The 16,061-nt window shown below is 39.2% G+C and overlaps 2 protein-coding genes across 2 annotated transcripts in view; one reads left to right on the top strand and one right to left on the bottom strand.

The window, feature by feature from the left end:
* LOC101894929 (organic cation transporter protein) overlaps window positions 1–2,532 on the bottom strand; it is a 68,632-nt gene extending 66,100 nt beyond the window's left edge. Inside the window, exon 1 of the mRNA XM_020037931.2 lies at window positions 2,518–2,532. The gene's annotated coding sequence lies outside the window, so the exon portion shown is untranslated. The remainder of the gene's footprint in view (window positions 1–2,517) is intronic.
* LOC101888262 (uncharacterized) overlaps window positions 1–16,061 on the top strand; it is a 54,612-nt gene that overhangs the window by 16,934 nt on the left and 21,617 nt on the right. The gene's annotated exons all lie outside the window — the stretch shown is intronic.

Here is a 16,061-nt window from a genome sequence, read left to right on the forward strand (position 1 = left end):
ATGTAAAATATTACTATTTTAACCTGGCTACGTCGGTGACTCACACAATGATAATATCGTGTGCAACAGCAAAAGCACGACTCTCTGCCCTACCGTGACATATATCATTTTATGAGACAAGGATGCCTCATCGATGCAAGGGATTTGGAAAATATGTCTCTTTTTGCGAAACTCATTTCAGGTCATTCGGAGTCGATCTAGCCATAGCTGATAACTGTCGAAACGAGAATCCGATTTCGTTCTAATTTTGCACATCGTAATATTTTTACCAAACTTAGATCAAACTCGATTCTCCCCCAACAAAAACTTAAAACTTTCAGAAAGAAATATACAAATCCCTTATTAAGAGAAGTTCAAAGTTGGCAATGTTAATACTTAAGTCAGTTATGAAAATTCAAATCATTGGCCGACCCAATCTCGTGCCACCCTCTCAAATGGTGGAGTCACGACCGATTTTCCAATATTCAACTGTCATTGGGTGTAGTATGGACGTGTGATATGTCAGTCTACTACCTGTTGCAGTAGAATGTAAATTGTTGCAAAAACGTCTAGTGCTCGATAAACGAGATAGTGCTCGATAAACGAGATAGTGCTCGATTAGGTTGTAACCAAGTACATTAAAATACTTGTATGCATATGACATGGACAGTTCTTTTAATGTCTCTTCCATCCTACAATGTCAAAATTTCAAATAATCATGACTTTTAAAACTTGAAAAAAGAGTAATATTTATATCATACCAATGTTAGATCTAGTGTAAAGATATGTGGGTCTACTCTTTGCGGCACTGTATCCCACCATAGGGTATTGTTTTAGAGTTTTTTTCCACGTTTTCCTTTAGAGACGTCATATTTTGTCAATTTCCAAATCGAATGTTTCTGAGATCAGGAAATCATCTCATAGTTTTCTCCAAAAATCCGTCACCTTCAGCAAATTCCTTATGGATAACTAACTTCCAAAGTAGGAAAGCAACAGAGCTAAACTATATCTCCCATAGAAGTGTACCAAATGCTGTCGGCTTATATCGATCGCATGGCATCGCAATATCTACCTACCTGCCTGTCTGCCTGCCTTTATTTCGACTTGGCCTCTGTTTTTCTTGTTTTCGAACGAATATCTGAATATCTTCTATGCTATGCACACAGCTCTAAATACAAGTCGTCTTGTCATTTATGCCAGAAAAAAACTGGGAATGTGAGAGTGTGTGTGGGGGTATCTGTGTGTGGTTGTTATTTTTTCTTCTTCTTCATCATCGCCGTCGTCGTCGTATTTTTTTCATTATTCGAAAGACGAAATATGTCAGTGATAGAGCGTTGCGATAATGCTGGCATGGCATTTTTTTCTTTTTTTCGAGCGTTTGCTTTTTGTGTTCATTCCATTGTGCGGTGAAAAACAAAAACGTACCCCGGCCCGTTTCCTCCGCACACTCGCACAAACACACACACACGTACGTCATAGCACACAAATATCTCTTCGAACGAACGAACAACCGACCGCCCTTGTCGGTTGACTGTCCCAGTCCCATGGCTTGCTTGCCTGTGTCGTTTAGCCGTACGTAAATGAGCGAGTTTGTATGGATGTGTGTGGTGTGTGTGTGTGTGCGTCCGTTTATTTATTAAAAGAAGCTAAACCCAGTGCGGGCGGGTGACGACTTCAGATGTTTTGTTGTCGAGCTGAGTTGAGTTGATTTGGTTTGGTTGTTGTTGAGGGGATTTATTTTACGTTTTTTCCTCAGTGTCGTTGTTGTCTGCTTCTGCTTCTTCTTCTTCGTCTTCGACGTTTTCTTTTGGTTATGTCGACTACTTCAGCATTGCTTTATTCAATTCCATTTAATGTTGTTGTTGTTGTTCTACTCTATGCGAATGAATACTTATCGTTGAGGAGCGTGTGTGTGTGTGTGTGCGTTCATGTGAGTAGGGGGATGTGTGCGTAAGCGGCAAGTTGTTTATTTTCTATTCGTATCGTAGGTACGACGATGATGTTGCTGTTGGTGATTGTGATGGCAATGGCGTTGTTGATGATGATGATGACGATGCGATAGCATTGGCTCTGGTGATAGTCAGTTGACGGTGATGACGATTGTGACGACGGAGTTCAGTTTAAATTTTGAAATTTCTCATCGAAAAGCTTCTCTGGTTTCTTTGGTGTCTATGCTAGGCGTTTGAAACAACAATGACGGCGGTGTTGATGGTAGGTTTGACTGACGTACACCTATTGTAGGAATGGAGAAACGACTGGCCATCATCACCGTCATAATCGTCATCACCATCTGCACCACAGAGTCATAGCCACCACACACCCCACGCCCCTCTTTGATAACTGTGAGAGGCAAAGCAACTAAAATTCCAACTATCGTTGCTCTCTACTCTGTGTAACGGTGGTAATAACCCATGCCTGATGATGGCTCTGCTGAAGCTGGGAGAGCTCATAGTTATTCTGTTGTTACTGCTTTTTGTTCGGGGAACATTTTTTTAAAGCAACAACATCCGTAAATTTAACACAATTTGGGATACCTACTTGTTGTTGTTGTAGCTGGCTCTACTCCTGGCATGGCTGTTGGTTGGGTAATGCGTTGAAATGTTTCATTTTTTCCGTTTTGTTATTATTGTTGTTGTTGTTGTTGGTGTTGCTTTGTCAAGTTGGGAAACTAAACAAGCAGTAGCAGCAGCAACAACCTCGAAGCTACCGACAATGACAGACCAACCAGCCAGCCAGTAACCAACCAACCGACCGACCGACCGACCGACCGAACGACCAACATACCAACCAACAACCAGTCAACTATCCAGCTCAAGCCTCAATTGCTGTGCTGTGCTGTGCTATTCGTTATTCACAGGCATGGAAATAGTACCAACTTTTGTTGGTGTTTCTTTTTTTTTTTGGACAAAAAGTTTACACTGGAGGAGCCATGAACTTTTTGGCTCTGTAGCACCAGCACAAGAGACAAACATGGCTAACTACATACAGTGTATACATATATGTACCCAACTATGTATGTATGGATGTAGGAACGTCGCAAGTGGCTGTGTGAGTATGTGCAGGTTTATTCGAATGTTTTCCATCGAATCGCAATTGGCAGAGTCGGTCCGCCGATGTTGGGAAGATGGATGATATTTAGTCGTTTGGGTGCACCCAACACAGCCAAGATCGCCCCAATGTTGGTAGGTATGCAATATTCAATTTCGAATGTGGTTACTGGTTACTTGCCAGGTACTCAATTACTTAAAGGTACACACATACATACATACAATGTATGTAGCGAACTTTACTACTAAAACCAAATTAAGTTCATTTCTCAACCAGAAGAGGAAATACATCGATCTGATTAATTATGACGAGGACCCATTCTATCTAATGAGCCTAATCCTATCGAAGGTTTATGAATGGAAAGCATAGAAAGTTAAAGATTTTAAACATTTTTGGTAAGCATGAGGGTGCTTAACTACTGCTATGGTCAGAATATTGAAAATTGTTGAAAAAAGACAAACTCCTGAATTGTTCTTCTACTAGGCAATTAAATTATTGAATCTCCGGAATTCGAAACCAATCAGCTAAGCGGTACATATTATTATGAGTATTGCACACTTTTTTTCTCGATATTTCGTAATTTCAAAATCGATCTTAGCTGATAACAAGTAAAAAAGCAGTAGGTTCGGCCGGGCCGAACTTTGAATACCCTCCACCATTTGGAACGAATTAGGACATTTTCAAAAAATAAAAATAAAATCCATTAAAAATTCTGTTAAAATCTCGGAAGGTGCCGATATATGGGGGATAAACGATATTGTGGACCTATATAGACAAATCTATATCTAGGGATAAAGTACTCACAAATAACTCCTTGTATAGAATTTAAGACAGTTCCGTTTAAAAATGTGGCTAAAATCATCAAAATACCGAATATTGGGGGGTACCTTTATATGGGGGATATACGATATCATGGACCTATATAGTGAAATCCCTGTCAGGGGGTAAAGTGTTCACAAAGAACTCCTTGTGTAGAATTTCAGACAATTACATTGAAAAATGTGGCTAAAATAAAATGGACCTATATAAACAATTCTTTTCCAGTGGGTAAAGTGCCTACAAAGAACTCCTCGTGTGGATTTTCAGACTATTCTATTAGAAAATGTGGCTAAAATCATCAAAATACAGAATATCGTGGGTACCGTTATATGGGGGCTATACGATATCGTGGACCTATATAGATAATTCCAAGATGCCAAGAGATAAAGTGCTCTTAGCGAACTGTTTGTGTGGATTTTCATATAATTCCATTGAAAAATGTGGATAAAATCATCAAAATTCCAGATATCGGGGGTACCATTATATGGGGGCTATACGATATCGAGAACCGATATAGCCTATTTTCGAACTTGACCTGCCTGCAGACAAAAGAGAGATCTGGGCAAAATTTTATCTTTATATCTTAATTCGTTTAGCCTGTAGCGTGATTACAACAGACGAACGGACAGGGCTAAATCGTCTTAGAATTTTAGGCTGATCAAGAATATATATACCTTGTTGGGTCTAAAATGATTATTTCGATGAGTTACAAACGGAGTGACGAACTTAATATACCCTCCATACTATGTATGGATTTCATGATTTTCATGATTTTACTCCATAATTTAGTGCAATTATAGCACGCATTTCCAAAACCACCTCCTTCTCTCCAACCTAGACACCAACAGTGACCTCAATATCAATTTTCAGGATTCCAGCTCTATCCCTTCACCAAATAACCAATTTTGTAATTTTCGAACAATTAAAGTACTCATATCCCAAAGCTCCGCCATATCCATAACACCAGACACCAACAATGGCATCTATATCAAATTTCAGGTTTTCAACTCCTTTACCAAATGCCAAATTAAGTACTACTTTTCGTACCATTATAGGACACATTTTCAAAATCATGAGGATTCCAGACCTATCCCTTTACCCAATACCAAATTTAGTACCATTCAGTACTATTCGTACAATTATAGTAATAGCGCATCCCTATAACTCAAACCCAGACACCAACAGTGACCTCGTAATCAAATTTCGGGATTTCAGCTCTATTGCCCAATTACCCAATTTAGTACCACTTACCAATTATACCACTTAGTACTTTTCGAACAGTTATGGTACACATATCTCTCAACCCCAAAATCACCCCTATATCTCAACCCCAGATACCAACAGAGTACTTCTTGGTACAATTATAGTACACATTTCCAAACCCATCAGATATCAAGAGAGACATCAATATGAAATTTGAGGATTCCAGCCCTATTTCTCTTTTTTTGTACAGTTATAGTACACATTTCCGAAACCACCCCGATATGTTCCGACCAGCAAAACCAAAAGACAATATCTTTTTAGCAACAAACTTTGGATTTTATTAAGTCCATGGCTTACACTTTCCGAATTTTTAAATTTTTGTTTTTTTTTTTTGTTATATAAAAAAATTGAAAATAATGTTTGGAATGGTAGTTTTCGTAAGCACTCAATTTCGTATCGTCATACAGATATTTGCCCTTGGAGTTATTTAGACAGAGTGGCCGGAGCTAGAACCCATTATGAACTACAAATACCAATTTTTAAACAAATCCGTGCAAAAATCATCAAAATTCCGACTATCCGTAGGTACCATTATGTTCGGGGGCTAGAACCCATTACGAACTATAAATTCACATTTTTGGACAATTCCATGAAAAAATGGGGCAAAAATCATTAAAACTCCTACTATCGGGAGTTACCGTTATAAGGGGGCTATACCAATACGTGGAGCTATACATATAATGTTTCGCCCCCGGAGCTAGAATCCATTATGAACTACATATACCAATTTTCAAACAAGTCCGTGAAAATTGTGGTGAAAATCATCAAAATACCGAATATCGGGAAGTACCGTTATATGGTGACTATTCCAAAACGTAAACTAGATACAATACAAATTGTTCTGCCAAATATTTAAGCTCTACGTCAAATAATGTGGGCTGTATCGTGATTTCAACAGACAAACGGACGGACAGGCAGAGGGACGTCGGTAAATCGGTAAACAAACTGAATGATAAAGTTAATATACCCTCCCTTTCAGGGTGGAGGGTGTAAAATGTAAGGCAATTTGTTGTTGTTTTTATACCCTCCACCATAGTATGGAGTATATTAAGTTTGTCATTCCGTTGTAACACCTCGAAACATACATTTTAGACCCCACAAAATATATATATTCTTGATCAGCATAAAATTCTATGTCGATTTAGCGATGTCCGTCCGTCTATCCGTCTGTGGAAATCACTCTAGCTTCTGAACGAGTTGAAGTAGATTGATAACATTTTACTCATATGTATATTATGTCTGCAGGACTTTGGTATTGAAAATGGGCCATGTGGGTCCACGTTTTGGTATAGCCCCATATAACGGTACCTCCCAATATTCGGTATTTTGATGATTTTTATTTGAAGTTCGTAATGGATACTACAGCCTAAGACAGAAAATTATCTGTGCAGTTCCACGTCTTCGTATATATATACAACGGCACCTCACAGATTATTTTTAAGTCTCGCATTTGAATATTGTAATGGCTTATGACAAAAGTTACCCATGCAGGTCCATCTCGCCGTATAGACCCTAATATAATCAACTACATTCGATGTTTTTAAGATTTTAATATAATTTGTAACGAATTTGATTGTTTTTGAGAATTGCCAAATGCGTTCCAAATGGTGGAGGGTATTCAAAGTTCGGCTTTACTTTTTTACTTGTTCTTTTTTTAACTCATATAGCACAGTAGCGTCCACTTCAAGTTGTTTTAAAAGTTTGAACACATTTTCCAACTTAAGTGGCTGAAAGTCCAAATTTAGGGCTTCCAGCGAATATCGTCCAACAATGTGGAATAAAATTTCTCCCTTCTATAAAAATGTCCTCTAAATTTCGTCTCTACCTTCATCCATTGGCAAAATTTGGTCACAAAAATCCCACACTTGCCACATCCAGTTTGCAGTTTCCAATTACGATCGTGCCCGTGATTCGAATTGTACCTATATCTAATAGTTTTTTTTTATTAAGTACAGTTTATGCAAAGATGTTGTGCGACAATTAATTCTCAATGTTCTTCAAAGTGCTTAGAAATGCCTGAAATGTATTTGATGATGTCTATGGTTCCGTTATAGATTAGATTGTCATCACCGTTGTATCCTTAACCGTTATGGTCTGAAAATAACTTTATTATCATCTCTGGATCCTCAGAATCCTTTCTTACAGCTGATTATATAAACCCCCAATAGATCATACCCAGTAGGATTTATGGTGGAGTATGTACATACCTACCTTTGTTGTACTCAACATCCGATTAACTTGTCAACTAGCATTTTTACTTCACACCGACGTTAATTATTGTTCGCTCCTCTTTCAATGCGATCCCAAATGAGTATTTCTAACAATTCAAACCACTTGTTCGAACAGTAATGAGAGCGAGCGTAAAGTCATGCATGTGTTTAGCTGCAATATCTCATGTTTCGAACTAATAAATGTCCTTTGAGATATTCCACCAGCTAACTAGCTATGCAATTCACTTGATGATCGATCGACCACAACAGATAATTATGGCTGCAATCTCAATGAAATGAATGTTGTGGTTCTCAGTGTGACAAGGTTACTCTCATTCGCCATCCTCACAATGAATCCAATCCGAACAACATCACAATCTCTCCTCCAATTATTATCACTTGCCAGCTAGCGAGTGAACAGCATATTTTGCTTCAACACGAACATTATCTCATTGAGAAAAATCTCAAAAGTGGGTTCGTTCTTCGGGCAAAGTCATCTATCTAGAGTCGGCTATCCAACTTTAATTCTGCATACAAATGGAATTTCTCAATTTATAGACCAACTAAAGCAACAGCAACGACAACATCAACAGCAGCGGCAACGGCAGTTAACGATGACAATTCTGATTCATGTCGAACGAACAAACGAACTCATAACGTCGATGTTGTTTTTTTTGTGTTCTTGTTGTTGTTGTCGCCCCCAATATTCACAAGCATTTAGTCCGCCAGTCAGCCATTCATTCCTACAGCCAGACTGCCAGTTTGCCAGTCAGTCAGTCAGTCAGCCAGCTAGCTATGTAAGGCGACCATTTTCGTTTCGTTTGTTGGAGAACAACAAAAAATGATTCGATTTTACCTCGAAATGTTAAAGTACCTAAAAGTATCTTAATTCTTTACTCAGTCCGCAGTACGAGGAACGTTCAGAGTCAGAGTCGTCGTCATCGTCATCGGCACAAAGAAAATTATATTTTGTTGATATTTTTCAACCCACAAGTCTTTCTCTTTTTTTTTTTTGCTGGTGCTGTTGTTGTTGCTGCTGTTTGGCTGTTGTTTTTCAAATCCAACTCGACAATATTTTGTATTCGTATGGCCCGGACTAAGTATAACGAAACGAAAATGAAACGAACAAAAAAACCCAAACCAACCAAACGATGGATGACAACACAAATAGCAGCAGCAACAACAACAACAACAACCCCACCACCAACGGCAAAGGCTGCACGTATCTACCCATGGTTTTAATACAACAACAGAAATCTGTATTTGCTGTTGTTGTTGTTTTCATTTTTGTTATTTTTTGCTTTACTTCTCCGAACATTCATTAGTTTGGGTTTTTGTTGAATTTCATTCCCACATTTCGTAGCATTTACACAAGATATGGTCGTCCGTCGTCGTCGTAGTCGGTTGACTCGACTCGCTACGGTATACGGGAAGGGTGTGTGTTTGTGTGTGTACACACAGAACCAGACCGAACGACCGACCGCCAGGCATTTGGGGTGACACCGTTGGGCAAACAGACAAAAAGCGAACAGGCGGGTGAGACGTCAGGGCTAATGTGTTGTGTGTTGTTTTTGTTTCAACATTCATTCGATTGCTACACTCACTCCGGCCCGTCGTAATCTGCAGCTGTGAGTGAGTGTGTGTGCGTGTGTATCTGTGTGCCTGAGTTGAAAAAGCACAACCACCACACCACCAACATCCATCCATCCGACAGTTCGTTCGTTCGCTGACTGTTTGTTTGCCTGCTCTCTGTGTGCGTGCGTGTGCGGATGTGTGTGTGTGCATCCATATAAAATGTATATAAACATTTTTGTAGGTTATGTGTATATAACAGAGTTTCAAAATGAGGCGGCGACGGCGTCGTACATACTCATTTCATTTGGTATGGTGTGGTATGGTATGGTACACGACTCGGCCGGTCGGGCGTTCATCGTTTGCTCATCACCATCGGCATCGGCACAGCAAAGAGGGCACACGAAACTGTAGAGAAACTCTGTGTGAACAACAAGCGGAGTGGCGAACATTCAACATTCGAGTTGTGTGTATGAAGCGCAGATGTGGACGATGGGGAAGATGAAGGAAGCAAGCCGTGGTGCGGCGGCTTGGAATGAAGTGTATCTACAAAATAAAAACACACAAAAAATGATTAAACGAACGTTGTCGTTGAGTCGAGGCAAATGACTGACGTTCCCACAGTTTGCCTGATGACTGGATGACGGTCTGGCCAGCTTAGCTTATGGTGTTTGTGTTGCTGTCGCTACGACTGCTGCTGCTGCTGGTGGTAGTGGTGGCGGTGGTGGTGAGTCAGGCGAGGCAAAAAAGAGAACATTTTGCTTGGAATGTTACAATAATAAAAGTAGCAACCAGCCAGTCAGCCATCCAAGTAAAGCAGCTCTGTGAAGGCAATAAATGTAGAGCCCAGCTCCATGGCAAATTAATGTTATACCGAGCTGTGCGGAGTGATGCCTACGCTATGTTCAAACAAAAGCGTATATTAAATCCTTTAAATATCCTATCCATACGTACATTGTTACCCTCCCCCCATTTGCTGATTTGTAGTTTTGGATAGTGTCCTAGTAGTCGGCACTTAAAGGTTTTGCCAATCTTCCAAATGCCTCTGTTTCGAATGCAAACATTCTTTCAGAGGAGTTTTTTGTTTAAGTAAAGTAAATATTAGAAATTAAACATATTGAACAGAAATTAAACATAGTAAGTCAAATAGTATCAGTTTTGCCGACATATGATTATACAAACACTCGACTCTTTATGGGGGATGTTCCGTAGCAGTTGGCCAATACGGACCAATTCATATCTAGCCTAAGACAAATATAAATATTAAAACGTGCCAGATTTGGACTATATGGACCTGTGCTTTATATGAGATATGAGAAATTTTTTGGAAAATGTGGAAATATGCGTGAGGTAACAAATATAGCGGATCGACGTTTTCCGTTTTTACTTCATCTAATACAGATAAAAATATTGGTTTGTGCAAAATTTAAAGGAAATCTAACATTTAAATCCAATTTTATGGGAAATCATTAATTTTGGTAAATTACATATTTATATCAGATTTCTGGTTAGGAGAAATATTTAGATACATCAAGTTGTAAAAAGTCGCCGAATTGTTTTGCAAGTTATGACAGATATAAGCATTGGAAATTGAACCAGAAGGGGTTGACAGATATACATTTTCACAACATATCGTGCGTTAGCAAAAATATTTAGATGTGTGAAATGTATGCCTTTGATGGATGCCTTTTTGCTCTTTCTTTGAGCGTTTTGTTTTTCAAAATCTTGAACCCTATGTGCGGGAGGTACCAAAAGAAATGGTGCGATTTCTACCATTTTTATAACAGATCTTGTGTATACGGAAATATTGAGATGCATGAAGTCTTTATTATTTTTACGTTTTATGAGCTTCATGGATACTCATAATGGTGACCTTTTGTAGGAGAGGTATTAGAAAGAGTGGACCAATATATTCCATCCTCACACCAGACCTGGATATGTCTGTGATATGTCTTGTAATATGTACAATTTGAATTCATCGGACTCTTACATCACACATACATTAGAGTTATAATTATTCCAAATTTTTACCGTCTGTGGGGGAGGTACTTGACCGAGAGGGCCTATATTGTCCATTTTGATACCTGACCTAGCACTGATGCAAATATTAGAATATGGACAATTGCAGGAAAATCGGATTATCCTTTCTCTTTTTGAGTAACAAATTATTTTCTTTGGTGTTGGCCGATATTGTCCATCTCCGAACTCGATCTAAGTTTGACAATTTTATTACGATGTACCAAGTTTGGATCAAATCGGATACTCCCTTCGAGAGTAATCGTGCACTCCAGCCACTTTTTTGGCACAATAAACGTGAAATCAGATGAGCTAAATCCATACCTGTAGAGCACTCTATAAAATTTAGCAGAGGTATTTCTATGTATGTATATGTATCTGATAGATGGCACCAAATATCGTTGTTGTGGAGAGCATTTTAACAGTGTGAGGGAGTTAAATATGAAATCGGATGATTTTCACCAAATTCGATACACTATCTTCCAGGCCGAATACGTATTATTCGTTCGTATGTGCCAAAAACCATTCAAAACGGGTATATATTAACCATTTGGTGCACAAAAGACTTAAAATCGAGTAAAGAAGGAATTAGGAACTACATTGAAATCTTAACCGATCTAGTATTTAGTAGTATTAGTATTTTGCAGAGTATTTTGCAGAGTTATTTCAGAGCTTTCTCCGAATCTCGTTGTTACGGAGTGCACATTACGACTGTGGAGGTCAAATCGATCCTTTGAGCTAGTTCATTCTGGAGGAACCCTGGCAACTGTAAAACTTCTAGGAAATTTGTAACCCCATTTAAAGGGCTTAATCAATATTCCGAATAAAATCACAATAGGATTTCACAAAGCTTTAACTGGTGTTATGTTACGTGTCAACGTCCGCTTGGCCTAGGATTCTACTGCAATTGCAATCCCAAACCTGCCGCGTTGACATCACTGGTTGCGTGTGTGTGTGTGCGTGTGTGAATGTGCTTTGGGAGATAGGTTGGAAACATAAAACTGATTCGTTAACTCTGTGTGGAGATGGGAGAGTTGGAAATGTTGGTTGATTATTACAGAGTGGTTTTTTGTTTTACCGTTCGTTTGTACGTCTACCCGTCTGACCGTTTGTCGTTTCTGATACGAATGGCAACAGCAACAACACCAACAGCTATTAGAATGATATTTAAAACCAACTGCATGAACAGCAGCAGATAGATTTTGTTATTTTCACTTCTCACACAGAACAGGCATCCAACCAACCAACCAACAAACCGACCAACCATCCCAGCCAGCCGACAGCCAGAGCTGGCTCGGTATTCACTTGAACTCGCATACCAAGCGACCGACCGACCAGACCAACAAAACGTAGCAAATATTTAAAAACCTTAATTTTTCCAGCAACGGAACGAACGAACCGACCAACGACGACTGCATTGGCAGCGGCAGTGGAGAAAACTATAATGAGAACGGAAAGAAATAAAAAAGTTGCAAATGGAAATTTCGTTATAATGGATCTGCCCAGGCCCCCTCCCTCCTATCGCTCACTCCTCACTAACTCGCATGAACTAACAACCAACGAACAACAATGATGTCGAACTACGAACGATGTATTAGACAGTAGAAGAGGAACAAGAAGCAGGACAAGCACCAGCTGAAGCAAGAAGTCCAAGCAATCCAACTTCTTAAATTCACAACATTCGCAACTCAACTGGTTTAAACTTCACTGGCCTGGCGCTTTTCTTTATTGTTATTAGTGTTGTTGTGGTTGTTGTTGCTGTTGCTGTTGCTGTTGTCGTTGCTATTATTATTATTATTTGTGTCGTTGTTCATAATTTGGTGCCAGGCGAGCGACCAGCAACATTTTCAGTCGTATTATTGCTCAGCTCATCGTTGTCGCTGTCGGACGGTTTGGTTGCTGTGAAATTTAAGTTGGTTGGCGTTTTTGTAGTTGCAACTCTTTGCAATTGTTGCGATGCCAGCGTTGGCCTTAATGTTGTTGCAGTTCCAGCGACTCTTTGACTTTACCCCAATAGCAACAATGGTTGGCGAATGTAGGAAAATTTTTCTTCGTTCGTTTTAAAGTTGAAGGAGAACGAACATCATCTCCGGCATTCTGATGCCGAATGCGACTATTTTTGAAATGCAAAGCAAGTTCTAATTCTAGCTCGACAAGTCTACTGATCAAGAAGATGATGAAGAATAATTTTCAGTTTATTGGTGGAATGAAATGAATGATCGAAAAGTTTTCGAATACCTACTTTCCGAATAACTACGGAAATGCCTTTCGATATCATTTTGGAGAGTTAACATAGATTTTAAATAAAAATTTCTGAAATCAACTAAAAATTTTAAATTTTCGAGGGTCACTACTTCTGGTTTTTGCCGTTAAAAGTATAAATCGCGACAATATCGATCCACTTTTTCAGTATCTTTACCACAAACGGTCAACATTTTGAATAACCCGGACCTGAGGTTTGTGACAGATGTTTGAAATCCTTAAAAATGAAACATATATTTCGTCCTAAATGCCGAGTTAGTTTTATAAAAAAATAAACTATTTTTCTAACTATTCTCCTTAACAACTAATTTGTATACCGACGATAGGAACATGTCCTGCCCAAATTGGGACAGTTGTGCCGACTACTGGCGCAATAGCACCATTTAACTTAATTTGACCATTTTACCAATTAAAATAAATTCATTTTAAGGTTGTCTCTTTTATCTAAATTATGAAGATGAGCGGAATCCTAAGGCGTTTACCCTGATCCAAGCTTTGCACATCGCATTATATCACTATTTTCTCATAACTAAATGATAGTCAACATTAATAAATCAAGAAAATCTATTAAAACGAGTTAAAAAGTATCAGTCATATTCGATTAAATTCTTGAACCCTATGTGGGGGAGGTACCAGAAAAAATGGTCCGATCTCTACCATCTTTATAACAGATCTAGTGTTGATGGAAGTATTGAGATGTACCAAGTCTGGATAGTATTATATGTTAATTTCGCGTTTTATGAGCTTCATGGATATTTAAAACTTTGACCCTTTGTGGGGGAGGTACCAGAAGAAGTGGTCCAATATATTCTATATTTATATCAGATCTTGTGTTAGTAGAAATAATGGGATGTATGAAATAAGAAGAAAACCGGATGCTTATTTCAGATTTTATAATCGTCTTGGTTATTCTAAACTTTGCCGCTTTGGGTGGGAAGTACACGAAGGAGTGGACCGATATATTTCAAATGTTGTGATGTGTGTAATTTGGAGACAATCGGACACTTACATCAAATTTTAGAAGAGTTAAGAGAGTTATGTTGATGGAGTGGACCAATATTGTGTATTTTCGCACCTGACCTTGCACTGTTGAAAATATTAGGATTTGCAAAGTTGGAGCAAAATCGGATCAAATTGAAAATTTCGACCTTTTCTTGGGGTAGTAAAAAAAGGAGTGGACCGATTTTGTCCATCTTCGAACTCGATCTAAGTATGGACCATCGGATTTCCCCTTCAAGAGTTATTGTGCGCCCCAGCCTGCCAGACGGACGGACGAACGACTCCAAATGTCCTGAAACGGACTTGGTCCAAAGAGAACTAGGGTCTAAAACCGTTATTTCGATGAGGCACGTTTTGGCCGTATCAAATGATATATATCCTCTCTAGCCAAATGGCTGAGGGTATAAAAAGAACCCTGTTCGCATTATTTAAGAGAAATTATCTCTCGTTCTGGGCATCAATGATTTTACACAACGAGGATCGCCGGCATGGATGTTAACAATAATATGACAGAGCTTGATAAGTGAGGCAAAGAGAGAAAAAGTTGGATTTGTCCTTATGACGACTACGTTCATGGGTTGTCATCAATGGTCATAACCAAAACGACGATTTTGCAATGCTCAAACGAAGCTTTATACCAACCGAAGTAGGCAGAAATACCTTTCGAAAAGCGAAACAGAAAAATCTGAAAACATCTACCAATTTATCATTTCGGAACAATATGCAACAAGTCTTTGGAATCCCTGACGAAGGGACGCCAGTAATACATTGTTAACAAAAGGTCGAGCAGTCGAAGTGTATCAAAATTTAAGTTTTCTGAAAGTGCCATTTCAGGACCAAGACCTACGGACCACAGCATCGAGTGTAATAACTGCGATAGAAGTAGTCAGCCAATCACGATCGCATTTTGCGAATTTTCTTTTAAGAACATGTTGCAAATCAGACAACGACACAACGAAAAAAAGGAAGCATAATGCCAATAGCAATAGCGCACAGCTACAGTTTGCTAACAACATTGCCGAATTGCTCTTTGCTCATTTCCCCCACTCCCCTCCCTTTGCTCGCTGCCACCTTCTTATCGCACTGAACAAAAACAACAAGACGTCAACAACAAAACTTCAAGGTGATCACAACTTTGCGCTATTTACGACTGTAGTTGGTGTTGCTGTTGTTGCTCGATCAAACATTGAATGCATATTTATTTGCTGGGAATGAGCTGCTATGTATGTAAGTGAGCGGCAGACGGAGAAAGAGAGTGGACAACTGAGAGTGAGAACGACGACGATAATGGGGTTCGTTGCGGCACGAATAACAGCAGCAGGAGCTTAAAAATAGTTCTGTGTGCTTTTGTTCGTTTGCTATTTTGTTGTCGTAACGGAAATGAGATTGGAGCTGAGAAATCCTCCCATAACAACATCCATTGCCCACTGTCTGCTATTTGGCCACATTGAAGCACTCACCATTACCGTCACCACCACCGACAGCGAAATGCTTTCGACAACGGCCGACAAAAATCACCGCTATCATTGCAAAGAATGAACAACGTCGTGAGATTTTCTATTTGTCGAATAGAGCTTGAGATCATCACCATAACCATTGTCGTCTCCGTCCCCGTCGTCGTAGTTGTTGTTCGATCGCAGCTCTTGCCGTTCATTACTCGCATTTTATGATCAGGGTCGTTTGTTGTTGCCGTTTTTGTTTGTTTATTATGTTTTATCTTTTTTTGCGGATGTATTGTGAATTCTCTCTGTAGCCGAATAGCATTTCCTAAAGACCCAACCGAACAGGTGGATTGTTAAGACAAAAATTCAACTTTGCGTCACGACACCACCACGACGACCAGGAACGAGTTCTTCATCATCATCAGCAGCAGCATTTTTGTTTTTATTGTCG

Source organism: Musca domestica, unplaced genomic scaffold, assembly GCF_030504385.1.
Source record: "Musca domestica strain aabys unplaced genomic scaffold, Musca_domestica.polishedcontigs.V.1.1 12, whole genome shotgun sequence".
Taxonomy (NCBI): domain Eukaryota; kingdom Metazoa; phylum Arthropoda; class Insecta; order Diptera; family Muscidae; genus Musca; species Musca domestica.